Source organism: Sus scrofa, chromosome 4, assembly GCF_000003025.6.
Source record: "Sus scrofa isolate TJ Tabasco breed Duroc chromosome 4, Sscrofa11.1, whole genome shotgun sequence".
Lineage (NCBI taxonomy): Eukaryota > Metazoa > Chordata > Mammalia > Artiodactyla > Suidae > Sus > Sus scrofa.
Window position 1 is genome coordinate 37,518,287 of NC_010446.5, and position 15,324 is coordinate 37,533,610.

General features: G+C 35.6%; 1 protein-coding gene across 15 annotated transcripts in view; it reads right to left on the reverse strand.

The window, feature by feature from the left end:
* Positions 1-15,324, reverse strand: part of VPS13B (vacuolar protein sorting 13 homolog B) — a 735,231-nt gene that overhangs the window by 432,358 nt on the left and 287,549 nt on the right. The window lies entirely within an intron of this gene.

Below are 15,324 nucleotides of genomic sequence, written 5' to 3' on the forward strand. Positions count from 1 at the left end.
CATGCCGAGCCAACCAGGAAAATATATGTCATCACTATGTGACATTCAGAATTTCATCTGGAAACTATAATCTTGTTCTGACTGCAAAAAAGGGGAGGAAGACTGCATACAAAACAATTTGGTTGAATTTTTGCTGAATTCTGGCCAGTTTGTGTAAAAACTAGAATAACTTATCTCCAGAAAACTCTGTATCTATCTGAAAACCTTTCGATGTACTTCTCAACATCACAATGTGCTCTCATATTTTAAAATTAACTTTAAAATTTTAAAACTTTAAAATTAACTGACAGATTTTAAACTGTATGTTAACTCAAATGAGTTAAATCTCTAGAAAACTGTTTTTAATGAAACAAAGTTGCAAAATTAATGAATTATACAAAGCAGGACTGTATTTTCAAAACTGTATGTAAGAAAAAAGTCTCCCAATTCCTTTCCCCCAACTGAATAAACTCTAGGTTAAGAAACAAACATGAAAATCTGTTGTAACATCTGCTATCTTACACATCCCACGTTTCTGTCTTTTAAATTATTTCTTACCCTGCCCTTCCAATTCATATGTTTAATACCTTCATAATCTATTTAACTTACTCCTATTAAAACAGAAATATATAAATACAATTTAGTCCAAATGTTATGTGATCAACATTCCATGTTTCATTTGTTTTTTTTTTTTTTTTTTTTTTTTTTTTTTTATGGCCACACCAATGGCATATGGAAGTTCCCAGGCTAGGAGTAAAATCGGAACTACAGCTGCCAGCCTACACCACAGTCACAGCAACGCAGGAACCTCAACCCACTGAGCGAGGCCAGGGATCAAACCCATACCCTCATGGATGCTATACAGGTTTGTCACTGATGTGCCACCATGAGAACTCCAACAGGTTGCGTTTTAAAGCTGATGTGATTAACTATAAAATGAAAAAATAGTAGACATAAAATGGAATAGCTGACTGACTCTCAAAAATTATTCCCTAGGAACCATGTTTCTGCTGTCTCTACATTCTCTGCTATATCTCATGACCCTAAACACAGAGCTGGACACATGACCAAACCTGGGCTGCCACTGTACCAACTACAGTAACTAACCTCCTTGGCCATGGTGATCATCCATGATGTGTGTATGTAGCCAAGACAGGTCAAACAAAACCCTTTTCAGGTATGTTTTTAGCAGATACTGGACCACATCATTATCTCTTTGGTCACAGTCAGATATAAGTATGTGAGTATAGAGCTACCACAGTCATGTGCACTGCTCGGTCAAGAAAAATAAGTTCAGCAAAAGAAAGATAAGTCAACATGAAAAGAAAGAGTCCTCATGCTGTGGAGTCTGGTTCTAAGTCATTCCAAAGAAAAGATTTCTATTTGCCTTTCTTAACATTTTGCTTATGAGAATCAATAAATATCCCCACTTAAAAAAAAATAAACTTATCATTTGAATAGATTTTTGGCTCTTCCTATTGAAAGCCCTCTCGTGTTTAGAAATGTGTACCCTCTAGTAAAGGAACCACCTATAAATTAGGAGGAAACCAGGCAATATGTTAGTAGTTGTACATGTCCAGCCCTTGTGACATCATTACACATCCTGCATAGGGTCCAAAGTGCCATAAAATGCTTTAAGCATATCATGGGGCTTACTTCCTCAACAAGTATTCAACTTCATGCCCTGCCTAGCTCGCTTGGCTCTTACACTTTCTATTACCACAATACTGGTCATTAACCCAATGGTTTTTCTGCCCGAGCTTGAATATTTGGAGATGCTATTGATCTCTTCTCTACTCCAGAAGATTTCTTTCTTTCTTTCTTTTATTTTTTACTTTTTTTATTTTTTGCTTTTTAGAGCCAAACCTGTGCGATATGGATGCTCCAAGGCTAGGGGTCTAATTGGAGCTGCAGCTTTCGGCCTACACCACAGCCACAGCAAATGCGGAATCTGAGCTGCATCTGTGACCTACACCACAGCTCATGGCAATGCCGAATCCCTAACCCACTGAGTGAGGTCAGGGATTGAACCTGCATCCTCATGGACACTAGTTGGGTTCGTTACCACTGGGCCACAACGGGATCTCCCCAAAAATTTCTTGAACAGCATTAGCCAATATTTTTCTCATTTTAACTTAGCTCCTTGTGACCCTCCCACCTGGGGCCCATATGATTAACTTTCTCCAGTTTATCCTAAACTTCCGGATATTAGGATCCCAAGATAGCCATGTCCTCTGAAAATATACACAAAAATACAAGACCATCCACTGCGCTGTAGGAGAGATATATGAGAATATCTATATGTATACTTTTATCTAAAAATGAGGACATACAGTTAATATTTAGTGAAGGAGAATGACACTGAGGCCCTTCCGCTTGTCAGAAGGCCACACATAACACTAAAACAAAATATACCAAAGGAAGAGAAGACATTCAATAACAGGAAGGAACCAGCAGGGACCCTCTACTCTTTCATTTGTTTTCAGTTATGGTGGCATATTACAATTTACATATTTAATCATTTACAAACTTTATTATCTACATTTAACTAAATTATTTATATTTATTAATTTAATTAATTTGGATACATACTTTTAAAAGATTCTTGCAAAAAAAAATACCAAAACATATGGTATTGGTTAAAAAATAGTAATACATAATGATGCCACTAATTTATTCAAAAGAAAAAGGTAACATGTTTTCATTAATTTGGAAGGATACCTTTATTGATATAAGATGCAAATGCACAAGACTTTTACAAAATGGATGACAATGAAAAATAAGCATCCTGAGGGCACCAATGATGTGCCTTCCACTTTGTATCCACCTGTCTCAGTGACGTGGCTTTTCAGTTATGTTAGTCACTAAAATCAACTACCGAAATAAGTTAGAAGAACTAAATCTTTATGTGGTTATCATAATAAAGTGTTAAACTTTATTTTTTAAAATGAAGCATAACATTCCTCTCACTATAATATTGATGTATTAAAATTTTATCATGTTAAATTTTAAAATTACAATTATCTTGCATGCTCTAGAATACCTTAATGTAGTGATACATCTATTTAATGCATAAATCAATAAATGACATACTACACATGCTTACTCAAAATTTTTTACTGATAGTAAGAAAAAACTTTGAAGACTACTACTCTAAACTATTTTCAAGTAAAATGTAAGCTTTCCTCGGCTGTGTTCAAGGAAACCAACACAGTGGTTTTGTTTTTTTCTACTTTGTTTTGTTTTGAACCAGGAGTGGGGTAGGAGGTCGTAAGTACAGTAATCACAGTAAAGTAACTACAATATGATACACAATTTAAAAGTAATTTTTCAACATTAAAATAATTTATCGGAGTTCCCGTCGTGGCGCAGTGGTTAACGAATCCGACTAGGAACCATGAGGTTGCGGGTTCGGTCCCTGCCCTTGCTCAGTGGGTTAACGATCCGGCGTTGCCGTGAGCTGTGGTGTAGGTTGCAGATGCGGCTCGGATCCCGCGTTGCTGTGGCTCTGGCGTAGGCCGGTGGCTACAGCTCCGATTGGACCCCTAGCCTGGGAACCTCCATATGCCTCGGGAGCGGCCCAAGAAATAGCAACAACAACAACAAAAGACAAAAGACAAAAAGACAAAAAAAAAAAAAAAAAAATAATTTATCTTCTAAAGCATTCCCCCCAATGATATTCAGAGGAGTCCATATACAATCTTCAAAATAAAAAGTAAAATTTGAACACACTATAAGAAATCATACATAAATAAATCTCTTGCTTTACTGTTCTAGAGAAATAAAAAATGAACCAAGGAAATAAGTATTTTTAAATTAAATATGAAGTAATTATTGGCCTAAGTCTTGAGAATTAAGGTTTCAAGAAGAAAATATATTATGTGCATGTGGTACATTTAAAAATAAAAAATAATAAACCTAGTTTTCTTTAACAAAGTGAACACATTCTTGGTTTACTCATCAAACACTATAAAGCCTTCTACTGAAAACAGTGGGAAACACATCCAAAGATATACATAAATTGCATTTCTTTCTGAGCTGATGATTTACTTGAGGACATCTCAACTGAACACTAGCAATGCAAGAAATTCAGGTATACAGTAGTGCTGACTAGTGCAGTTATCAGATCTGTCCATAAAAAATTACCATCAATTGGTCAAGTGATGTTTCATGAAACATAAAAAGAAGATATTCCATGATTCTGGATTGGAAGAATAAATATTGTTAAAATGGCCATACTATCCAAAGCAATCTACAAATTCAATGCAATCCCTATCAAATTACCCATGACATTTTCACAGAACTAGAACAAACAATTCAAAAATTTATATGGAACCATAAAAGATCCAGAACTGCCAAAAAAAATCCGGACAAACAAAAACCAAGCAGGTGGCCTAACTCTCAGATTTCAGACTATATTACAAACCTACAGTAATCAAGACAGTGTGGTACTGGTACAAATACAGACATACAGACCAATGGAACAGAATAGAGAACCCAGAAATTAACCCAGGCACCTATGGTCAATTAACCTCTGACAAAGGAGGCAACACTATAAACGGGAAAAAGACAGCCTCTTCAGCAAGTGGTTGGGAAAACTAGACAGCTGCATGTAAATCAATGAAACTAGAACATACCCTCACACCATGTGCCAAAATAAACTCAAAATAGCTTAAGGACTTAAACATAAGACAAAACACCATCAAACACCTAGAAGAGAACATAAGCAAAACATTCTCTGACATCAACCACACAAATGTTTTCTTAGGTCAGTCTCCCAAGGCAACAGAAACAAAACAAAAATAAACCAATGGGATCTAATCAAAGTGACAAGCCTTTACACAGTAAATTATAAAAAAAAAAAAAGGCAATCTACAGAATAGGAGAAAATAGTTTTAAATGATGCAACCAATAAGGGTTTAATCTTCAAAATATACAAACAACTCATACAACTCAAGAGCAAAAAAACAAACAACCCAACTGAAAAATGGACAGAAGACCTGAACAGACATTTCTCCAAAGACATACAGATGGCCAACACACACATGAAAAAAATGCTTCATTGTAGTTTTGATTTGATAGAAATGCAAATCAAAACTACCATGAAGCCACTCTTCACACTGGTCAGAATGGACATCATTTAATAAGTCTACAAATAACAAATGCTAAAGAGAATGTGGAGAAAAGGGAACTCTTCTACACTGTTGGTGGTAATGTAAACTGGTATAACCACTGTGAAATGGTATGGAGGTTCCTCAGAAAACTAAATAAAGAACTACCATATGATCCAGCATTTCCAATTCTGGGCATATATTTGGACAAAACTTTCATTCAAAAAGATACATGTACCCCTTTGTTCACTGAAGCACTACTTACAATAGCCAAGACATGAAAACAACCTAAATATCCATCAACAGATGAATGGATTAAGATGATGTGGTATATATACACAATAGAATACTACTCAGACATAAAAAAGAACAAACTAATGCCATTTGCACCAATGTGGATGCAACTAAGTGAAGTAAGTCAGAAAGATAAAGACAAATACCATATGATATTATTTATATCTGAACTCTAATATATGGCAGAAATGAACCTATCTACAGAAAAGAAACAATGTCATGAACATGGAGAACAGACTTGTGGTTGCCAAGGGGGAAGGGGAGGGAGTGGGATGGGCTGGGAATTTGGGGTTAATAGACACAAACTATTGCATTTGGAGTGGATAAGCAATGACGTCCTGCTGAATAGCACAGGGAACTACATCCGATCACTTGAGATGAAACATGATAGGGGATAATGGGAGAAAAAGAATGTGTGTATATATATACATGTATGTATAAACTGGGTCACTTTGCTGTATATCAGAAATTGACAGAACATTGTAAATCAAATTATAATATTTTAAAAATTAAAAAACAATAAAAAACAAACTGTGGTTACAACCATCTAGACTACAGTTGAAATAGCAAATTATCATCTGGCATCTATTGGAATCCTTTAGGAAAGTAAGCTTAGAAATGGTGTCTCACTATAAATTTGTGTTCATTGCCCAGAATAATGCAGAAACTTATAATCTGAACATTATGCATGATTTTCAACTCTGCAGACTGCTAATACTTTCTTCCATAAATTTTTGATTTAGAGATAAAAACAATTTTCTTACAAAGTAAAAAAAGGGGAAGAGTAATTCAATAAATCTATATTTTCATAAATTTCTTTGATTATTTTATGAATGATATTTTAACTTTTTTTTTATTTTTTTTTATTTTTTTTGTCTTTCTGCCTCTTCTAGGGCCACTCCCATGGCATATGGAGGTTCCCAGGCTAGGGGTCTAATCGGAGCTGTAGCCACCAGCCCACGCCAGAGCCACACCACAGCTCACGGCAACGCCCGATCCCCAACCCACTAAGCAAGGCCAGGAATTGAACCCACAACCCCATGATTCCTAGCTGGATTCGTTAACCACTGAGCCACAACGAGAACTCCAACTTATTTTATTTTAAATGTACTTCATTAGATAAACTTCATTTCATTTAAAATCCCTCTATTCCATAAGGGGAAAATATTTTTTAAACCACATTTTATCCCTAAGAGAATAAAATCAATTATGTATTAGGCATTAGTGTGTATGCTCATGCTTTAATATTTTCCAATGAAACTAAATATCTAATTAATCACAAAGGAATGGCATTTTATGCTAAGCTACATGATTAAAGTGAGCAACTTCTAATATACATAAATCCACAAAGTATTTCTTGTACATTAATACCAATTCCACACTCTAATTAGGAACATACCTGCTCAACATTCATGCCTAATTGAATTAATGATGATGGCCTAAACATTTTTAAATGAATAACTATATTGGTGTGACTCATTTTACTTACAATCTACAATTCTTAAAAAATCAGAAGACAGAATACATAAGTGCCTTCAGGAGCAACTACTACTTAGCAAAAATTACAGATATCCCTCCTTAAAACCATTCTTCAGCTTACAGAGCCTGTGGATAGAATGATTTTTTTTTTTTTTTTAAGAATTAAAGGAATTTCAAACTTGGAGTAACATATTAGACTGATTTTTTTTAAAAAATGGAAGGTAAAGCATAATGTCCTGCCTTATTTTCTTATAAGGAACATATTCCTCATACATGAAAGACAGGGGCTTACCTTGAAAAAATTATACATTTCCTAATCACTTATATTCTATGAAACAGTACAAGAAAATAATACTTATCCTGAATAAATACTTGCTTATGGAGAGAAAATAAACTAGACTGACCTATAATGAATGGTACATACTTTATCTTCTTACCTTTTTCTCAGAGGAAGTGGAAATTCTGTTAAATCCTACATCTGTTTATAAGATTTTTTTTTTTTTTTTGTCTTTTTGGGGCCACTCCTGCGACATATGGAGGTTCCCATGCTAGGGGTCTAAACAGAGCTACAGTTGCTAGCCTGTGCCACAGCCACAGCAATACTAGATCTGAGCTGTGTCTGCAACCTACACCACAGCTTAGGGCAATGCCGGATCCTTAACCCACTGAGCGAGGCCAGGGACCTGCAACCTCATGGTTCCTAGTTGGATTTGTTTCTGCTGTGCCATGACAGGAACTCCTGCTTATAAGATCTTACATTCTACTTCATCTGTGATCTCACTGCGTAAATTATTCCAAACTTTACTGTATCTCCAATTTTTACCTCTGCCCTTATTTCACTGTAACTAATGACATACTCAAGTTTCTTTACAGTTGAATTTCCTAAAAGAGTACTGTACAGAGGCTATCTCTGCATGCTCAGTTCCCACTCATTCCCTAACAAACTAAAGCTCCTCTGGCCAAAGGACTTTGGCCAATTAAAGTTTTTCAGCCTCATTGTTCTTGCATATCATGCAGTTAGTAACCCTCTTCTCAAAACTCTTTTCAATTGTATCATATATATATATATATATATATATATGTTCCTTTGCTGCCTACTTCTCCATCTCCTCCCCTGGCTCCTACTCCTTACTCTTGAATGAGTAAGTTGCTCAGAACTAAATTTGGGGCTTTCTTCTCATCCTGCTGTGTGTGGTCTCCCTGAGAGGTCATGCACTCTGTGGCCTTAACTACAATCTACATGGTGATGACTCCCAAACCTGTATCTTAAGTTGTGAAAAATCCAAACTATATCTTAGACATGAAAACACTTTAACAGCTTTATGTTCTGATACCGTCACTAAAAGAAAAATATTACTTAGAATTTTTTCTAAAACTCAGCTATGACTTTCCACTTTAAGTTATTATGGCAGAGATTGTGAAATAACTTCCAGTATCCACTCTCCCCTTCTTTCTTCGTTAAAACCCACACCTTCTGGCCAGGCATGTGGCCCTAAACATTATAGACTACCATCCTGAGACCCCTTTGCAGCTAAATATGATCATATGACTAGCTTCTTGCAAAGAAAAGTAGAGCAAAAGTGGGGGGTATGACCTGTGTAGTTTTTAAAGAAATAAAAGAGTTCTCTTTACTCATTTCTGCTCATCAGGATGCAGATATGAGAAACCACTGAAGCATCCATTGTGAACCATAAGGTAAGCCTGGCAACAGAAGCCACCCATAGTGGGATAAAAAAGTACCTGATCTTAGAGAATCTTAATACCTCCGGGGGTCTACTTGAGGGTTTCACATGAGGGACAAAATTCAGTCTTGTTTAAACTGCTGTTACTGAGGGATTTCTGATATTTTCAGCCAAACTTAATACAATCTTAAAAATTACAGTTAAATTACTGAACTCTTGCTAAGTTTTAAAATACTTTTTTTTGGAGTTCCTGGTATGGCACAGCACAGTAGGTTAATTATCTGGTTTGTCTCTGTGGGTTAAGGATCCAGCGTTGCTGCAGCTGTGGCAAAGGTCAGAACGTTGGCTGGAATTCAGTCCCTGGCCCAGGAACTTCCATATGTTGCAGGAGTGGCTGGAAAAGAAAAAAAATAATTAAAAAATTAGAATATTACATTTTGAAAATGAGATCAAAAGAAAATGTAATTAGAAATATTCTACATAATAGCCCAAGTTCAGTGTCAAAAGAGATTCTTAAAAAATAGTCTGAAACCTTTCACTACCTGTACCATAAATAGGTTTTCATAATTCCAGGATTTTTCATATTTAATTCTCTTCAAGAGCTAAATAAAATTAGATTTCCATATGCTTAACAAAATTCTTAAACATTTTAAACATCATAAATTTTTTTATCTTGTTAGTAGCATCAATGACTCTGGGGTGTATGTAAGGACATACTAGGGAACAAAAAAAAAAAATGTCAGGAGTAGTGTTTCACTTTGAAACTGATGCCAGGAACTGCACCACTGACATGACACCTTATTAAAGACAGGCAGAACCTCCATTCTCATCATAGAAGTGAGATATTTTCCAGAATATCCAGGATGGCAGACACAAAATTCGTCACTGTCCTAGCCCTATGGAACTGGGCTGAAAATTTAAAACACTTCTTTTGACAAAACAAAACAAAACACACAACCAACCAAAACAACAACGAAAACCAGACACTCAGACACTCTGAGGTTGGCTGCTTATATATTAGGTTTTAGAGGGGAAATCTAACATAGACCTTACTTTTAACTGATTATGCCATTAAGGAATGAAAGAGGCAAACCAATAGTCATAGAATAACTACTATAACCTGCATATTAAAAAAAAAAGTCTAAATCAATATTTTTTAGCCTTGGATAAGTTCTTGACATCTTTATGACTCAATTTCTTTAATTAAAAATTGAAGGGGTTAGATAATTTGTACCTAGACATACATACATTCCCATGTGATTTTACTACAGATAGCCACATGCTTCACTTCCTCATGGGCTTCAAATATCTGGTTAAATGAGAACGTTCAGTGAGACCTACTGTGTGACTACCCCAATTATTATTCCACAGTTCACTAAAGCTGTGTACATTTTTTTCATTTTATTCTTTATGCTTCATTTTGACAACTTTCTAAGCTTTATCGTCAAGTTCACTGATTTCTTGTGCAATGTCCCCTCTACTTTTAATTCCACCCAGTAAGTTTCTCATTTCAGATATTATATTTTTCATCTCTATAGGTGGGTTTATCTCTTTTTTATATATTTTCCCCAAAATGCGTTAATCTTTCCTTAAACATCTGACATAATTATACCTGTTTCAATATAAAATATTTAATATACCTGCTAATTCTATCATCTATGTCACTTCTCGGGGGTTTTTGTTTGTTTGTTTGTTCTTTTTGGCTAGTTTTCCTCCTTGTCAAAGTTGCCTGCTTGTTTGCATCTCTAAGAGTTTTTGACTAAATGTTTGATATTGTGGTTTCTAAGATGCTACATGTCTGGGATTTTACTGTATTCCTCTTAATAGCACTGGGCTTCATTTTGCCAGCAGAAAACTATTCTGGTTTCTTCAGGAGCTTTTTTAAAGCATGTTTAATGGGGGCTACGGTAGGCTTTACTCCATGGATAGGTTAGCTCCACTACTGAGGCATAGTCTTTTTGGAGTATCTATCCAATGTTCCAAATGGTCAATGGGAGTTATGAACAATACACAGTAGGAACGTGAATGCCTTCCAGACCTGTGTGAGCTCTGAGAATCATTCAGTCTCCTTGGTCATCCTTTGCCCAACTTTGCAGAGTTTTGTGCTATGCAGGCACATCTTACTATTCAGCAAATAGGGAGAAATTTATTGCCAATCTCTCAAGTTCTTCTGCTGCATGGCTTTCTCTCTCTGGAACACTGTGCCACAATTTCTAGACATCTCTGCCTCCTTATACTTTAATCCCTTTGCTCCCTAAACCTCAATTTAGCAAGACAGCTGAGTTCAGCTTGATATATTCTACCCTGCTCTGTGGTCAGGAATGTGCCTTCAACCAAAAAGCCAAGGCAATCCTAGGGCTCAACTAATTTGTTTCCCTTCTTTGAGGGATTGCAGTCCAGTCTGCCTATTGTCTGATGTCTAGAAACTTTTATTGTTCTCCCATATATTTTGACCAGCTTACTCCTTATTTGCAACAGGAACATAAAACTAGTCCCTGTTACTCCCTCATAGTCAAAAGCTAAAGTTTCATACTTTTATTTATTTATTTAATTTATTTATTTATTTTGCTTTTTAGGGCCACACTCATGGCATATGTAGAACCCAGGCTAGGGTTCTAATCAGAGCTACAGCTGCCAGCCTACACCACAGCCACAGCAACGTGGGATCAGCGCCACATCTGCGATCTATACCATAGCCCACGGCAACGCCGGATCCTTAACCCACTGAGCAAGGCTAGGGATCAAATCCATAACCTCATGGTTCCTAGTTGGATTCATTTCCACTGTGCCATGACAGGAACTCCCTAAAGTTCCATACTTTTAATCTGTGGCATTATCTACTAAAATTTACACCATTATCAGGTCTTATAACCTTGGTAGTATTTGAGGAGTCAAAAGGTCTTCTATTACTTTAGGTGTGTACTTACAGTGCTTCAGGCTTAAGAGGTAATATATAAACATGTGAGATAAAAATGGCTAGAATTTTTTAAAGAGCTATATCATTTATGAAGGATCTCACATTTTAAAGTGCTCATCTTCATTATAAACATTTTCATCAAGAGTTCCAAATTAATGTTCATAACATTTCCCAAACATTGGGTAAACAGATGTCATAGCTTTTAGTGGTTTCCTTGTTTTGAAGGATATACAGATTCTCTAGAAGATTATTTAGAATTTTGTGATAATGTTATAGTATCTTCATGTGAAACATGTTGTTACTCTGGCTTGGCATGCCCTATGTGCCTATATCACTGAAACAGCGCTGTCAACACATTTCCAACCATCAAGCACATGTTTCCCCTGCAGCCCACTAGTTAAGATTGATTAAAAGAGATCAGAAGAAGATGTCTGCCTCTTGATGAATAATTAAAAAGCAAAATCAAGCCCAGTGCAATATCACCAAGCCTTCGAGATCATGTGCCAAAAATACTACGTAACTGGAGGATGACCTTAAGACCAATTCTGGACCTTAGGTTAAGAATATAAAAATTAAAAAGATATTTCAATAGGAATTCAGGCAAAAAAGAACACATCTCTCCACTTGAAATATCCGTTTAAAAATTGGAATGTACATTTCACAAGGAAGTGAATACATATCCCCCTCGGCTTACAATGGGGTTATGTCCTGAAAACCCATCATCAGTTGAAAATATACTTAATATACGTAATCTACTGAACTTCATGGCTTAGCCTAGCCAACTTTAAACATACTCAGAACACTTACATTAGCCTACAGTTGGGCAAAATTATCCAACACAAAGCCTTTATTGTACTAACGTGTTGAATGTTTCATATAACTTATTGAATACTGTACTGACAGTGAAAAAGGGATGGTTGTATGGGGACAGAATTGTTGTGAATGTACCTGTTTATCCTCGTGGATGCATGGGCAACTGAAAGCTGTGGCTCACTATTTCTGCCCAGCATCATCAGAATATCATATTGCACATCACTGGCCTGGGAAAAGGTCAAAATCCGAATATGACCAGAAAAAGTGCAAAATTCAAATTCACAGTATGGCTCATCGTGAACACACATTGCTTTTCATACCATCATAAAGTCAAAAAACCTTAAGTCAAACCATCGTGAGTTGGGGATTGTCTATGTACTTAACAAACCGAACTGTTCACCTAAAAAAGTTAAGAAGTAGAAGACAAAAACAATAGGAAAAAAGGTGTGTAAAAGGCTATGAATACCTTACCAAGCTCATTAATGCCTTATGATACAATGTAAGTAGAAATTAAAATAGTGATAACTACATTTAGATGTAGGTATAAATTTGAAGGACTCATAATGCATGTTTAAATTAAAACCAAAACAGGAAATATATACTCTAATTAAAAATAAAACAGAAAACTCTGAAACATAATTGTCAGTAAAGAAATGGTTAGCAAAGAGCATTCTCAAGAAAAGAGAGAACAATACCAAGGTTTCCAGAGACATGAAAATGGTGGCCATCCAAAGAGTGAAATATATTAGTTACAGAGAAGCATATTATACCCAGGGCCTTTCACCTTCTACAAATGCCCACAGTCCAAAAAAAAAGGCAAGCACAGGCATTAGCTTGATAACTGTTCATTGTTAAGCTAGTTTGAGTAAGAATATACATTTGCTGAAATACAGACATCCTCACCTGTAAGGAGAATACTTATTGGGATATCTAAACTAAAGATTCTAGAGATGAGGAAACACTAAAGACAGAAAAAGCAAATACCTATAGCGCAAATGCAAAGACCCACAGTTCGTGTCTGTAACTTGAAATAAAGAACTATGTATTGTCTGTATGTTTTCAGATTCTATAAAGTAATAAGTAATGATGAAAAATTCTGTTTGGGGTTTTCTTAATTTACTCAACATAAAATATTAATTTCTTATAATTAAGTGGGAAAGTATAAGAAAGCAAAATAAATCTCACATATTAACTGATATAATTCGTGAATTGACAGGTAACTGATATATCTTTAATATTTCTCCATGTATAGCAAATGCATTCTAAAATCCATGATCATATTTGCTATACACTCCTAGGTCATGTAATTTCATTTAAATTATAAGCATTTTCTGTCGTCTTTACACATCCTTAACAATTACATTAAATCAATTATCAAGTGTGATTTAAAAAATAACTACTACAGCAAAGCAGGAGGTCAGAATATGTGGTTAATAGGTGTATGAAATTAAACTTATTTTTATAATTGATACTTAGTGGACACATTTTATTTTATTATGAGGTGATATTTATCATATCTTACGTAAATTTAGATCGAATCTAAAGTCTACAATTTAACATTGACCAAAAAAGGGAGGGGGGGGTAGTTCCCGTGGTGGCGCAGTGGAAACAAATCCGACTAGGAACCACGCAGTTGCAGGTTCGATCCCTGGCCACAATCAGTGGGTTAAGGATCCGGCGTTGCTGTGAGCTGTGGTGTAGGTTGCAGATGCGGCTCGGATCTGGCGTCGCTATGGCTCTGGTGTATGCCGGCGGCGATAGCTCCGATTGGACCCCTAACCTGGGAACCTCCATAAGCTTTGGGTGCGGCCCTAAAAAGACAAAAAGACCTAAATAAATAAATAAAATTTAGCATTGTATCTAAAGGAAATATCTAATTTTATATTGACATGAATTACAGATCATATATGGTATGAAAAGTAAGCATAGACTCACATTTTTTTTTTTTTTTTTTTTTTTTGGCTGCAGCAAGCAGTGGCTTGATGTGTTTCTCTGTTCTCAGACCAGGGAATGAACCAGACCTGGGATGATGACAGTGCTGAGTCCTAACCACTAGACGACCCAGGAACTCCCCAACAGAAGTGTTTTTATCAACTGGTAAATAAAATCTCAACAGAGTAAAAGGTTTGTGGATACTGCTAAGTGGAAGTCTACTGATAAACATATATTTTATGAAAAGAAACAGAAAATAGATTAATAAACAAAACTCGACAAAACTATGTTAGCATTTGTATCATTTTTTTTAAATATGGTAAGGAAATAATGCTAACTTTTTCCCTAAACTACAAATGTTAGTTTGAACTTGTGTATATGATCATATTTTAAATTCCATAAGGGCAGGGATCATGGCTTATTAATATTTCTACCCTCAAAATTACTTACATCATAGTCCTACCAAATTACAGACATTCAATAAGCAGTTTTAATTTACTGAAAATATAAAAATTTTTAAAATATAGTTGAAAATATATGAGTTATAGGGAATTAAACTGAGTATCTAAGGAAAATATTAGAAGTTAAAAACATCACTTAAAGTGAAATCATAAAGTGGGTTTTCCTATTACATGTAAGTGAAGAGTAATTGTTCCATGGAAGGATATATATGTTTTACATTTGCATTGATAATCTAGCTAAGAAAGTAAGAGAAGGAAGAGGAGGGAAGATTGAGATGTAGCGTGGTTTGCAATAATTTACTTTAAGAAGGAACATACTATCGAGAGATGATTCTCCATGGGTCTCTTATGTTTGTGCAAGTAGAGGCAATGAGTGTCTTTGTTCCCCATGGTATTTTCAAGGACAACTGTACAGTGTACAGCCTCTGAAGACAAAAATATTATCTTCCCTCTGAGCAAAGAGCAGATGTGCTTATAGTCTTGTAAGGTACATATAAGGGCTCCCTCTAGAGAAAATGGCAGGGATGCTTTCTACCCATTATAAAAGGTCCAGGTTCCTTTCCTGTAACATAATCCACTGTATACAGGATCACCTGGCCCTCTTTGTGCCACCCTGTGAGAATTAGGCTTAGGGCAGAGACACAAGAAAATGCTAC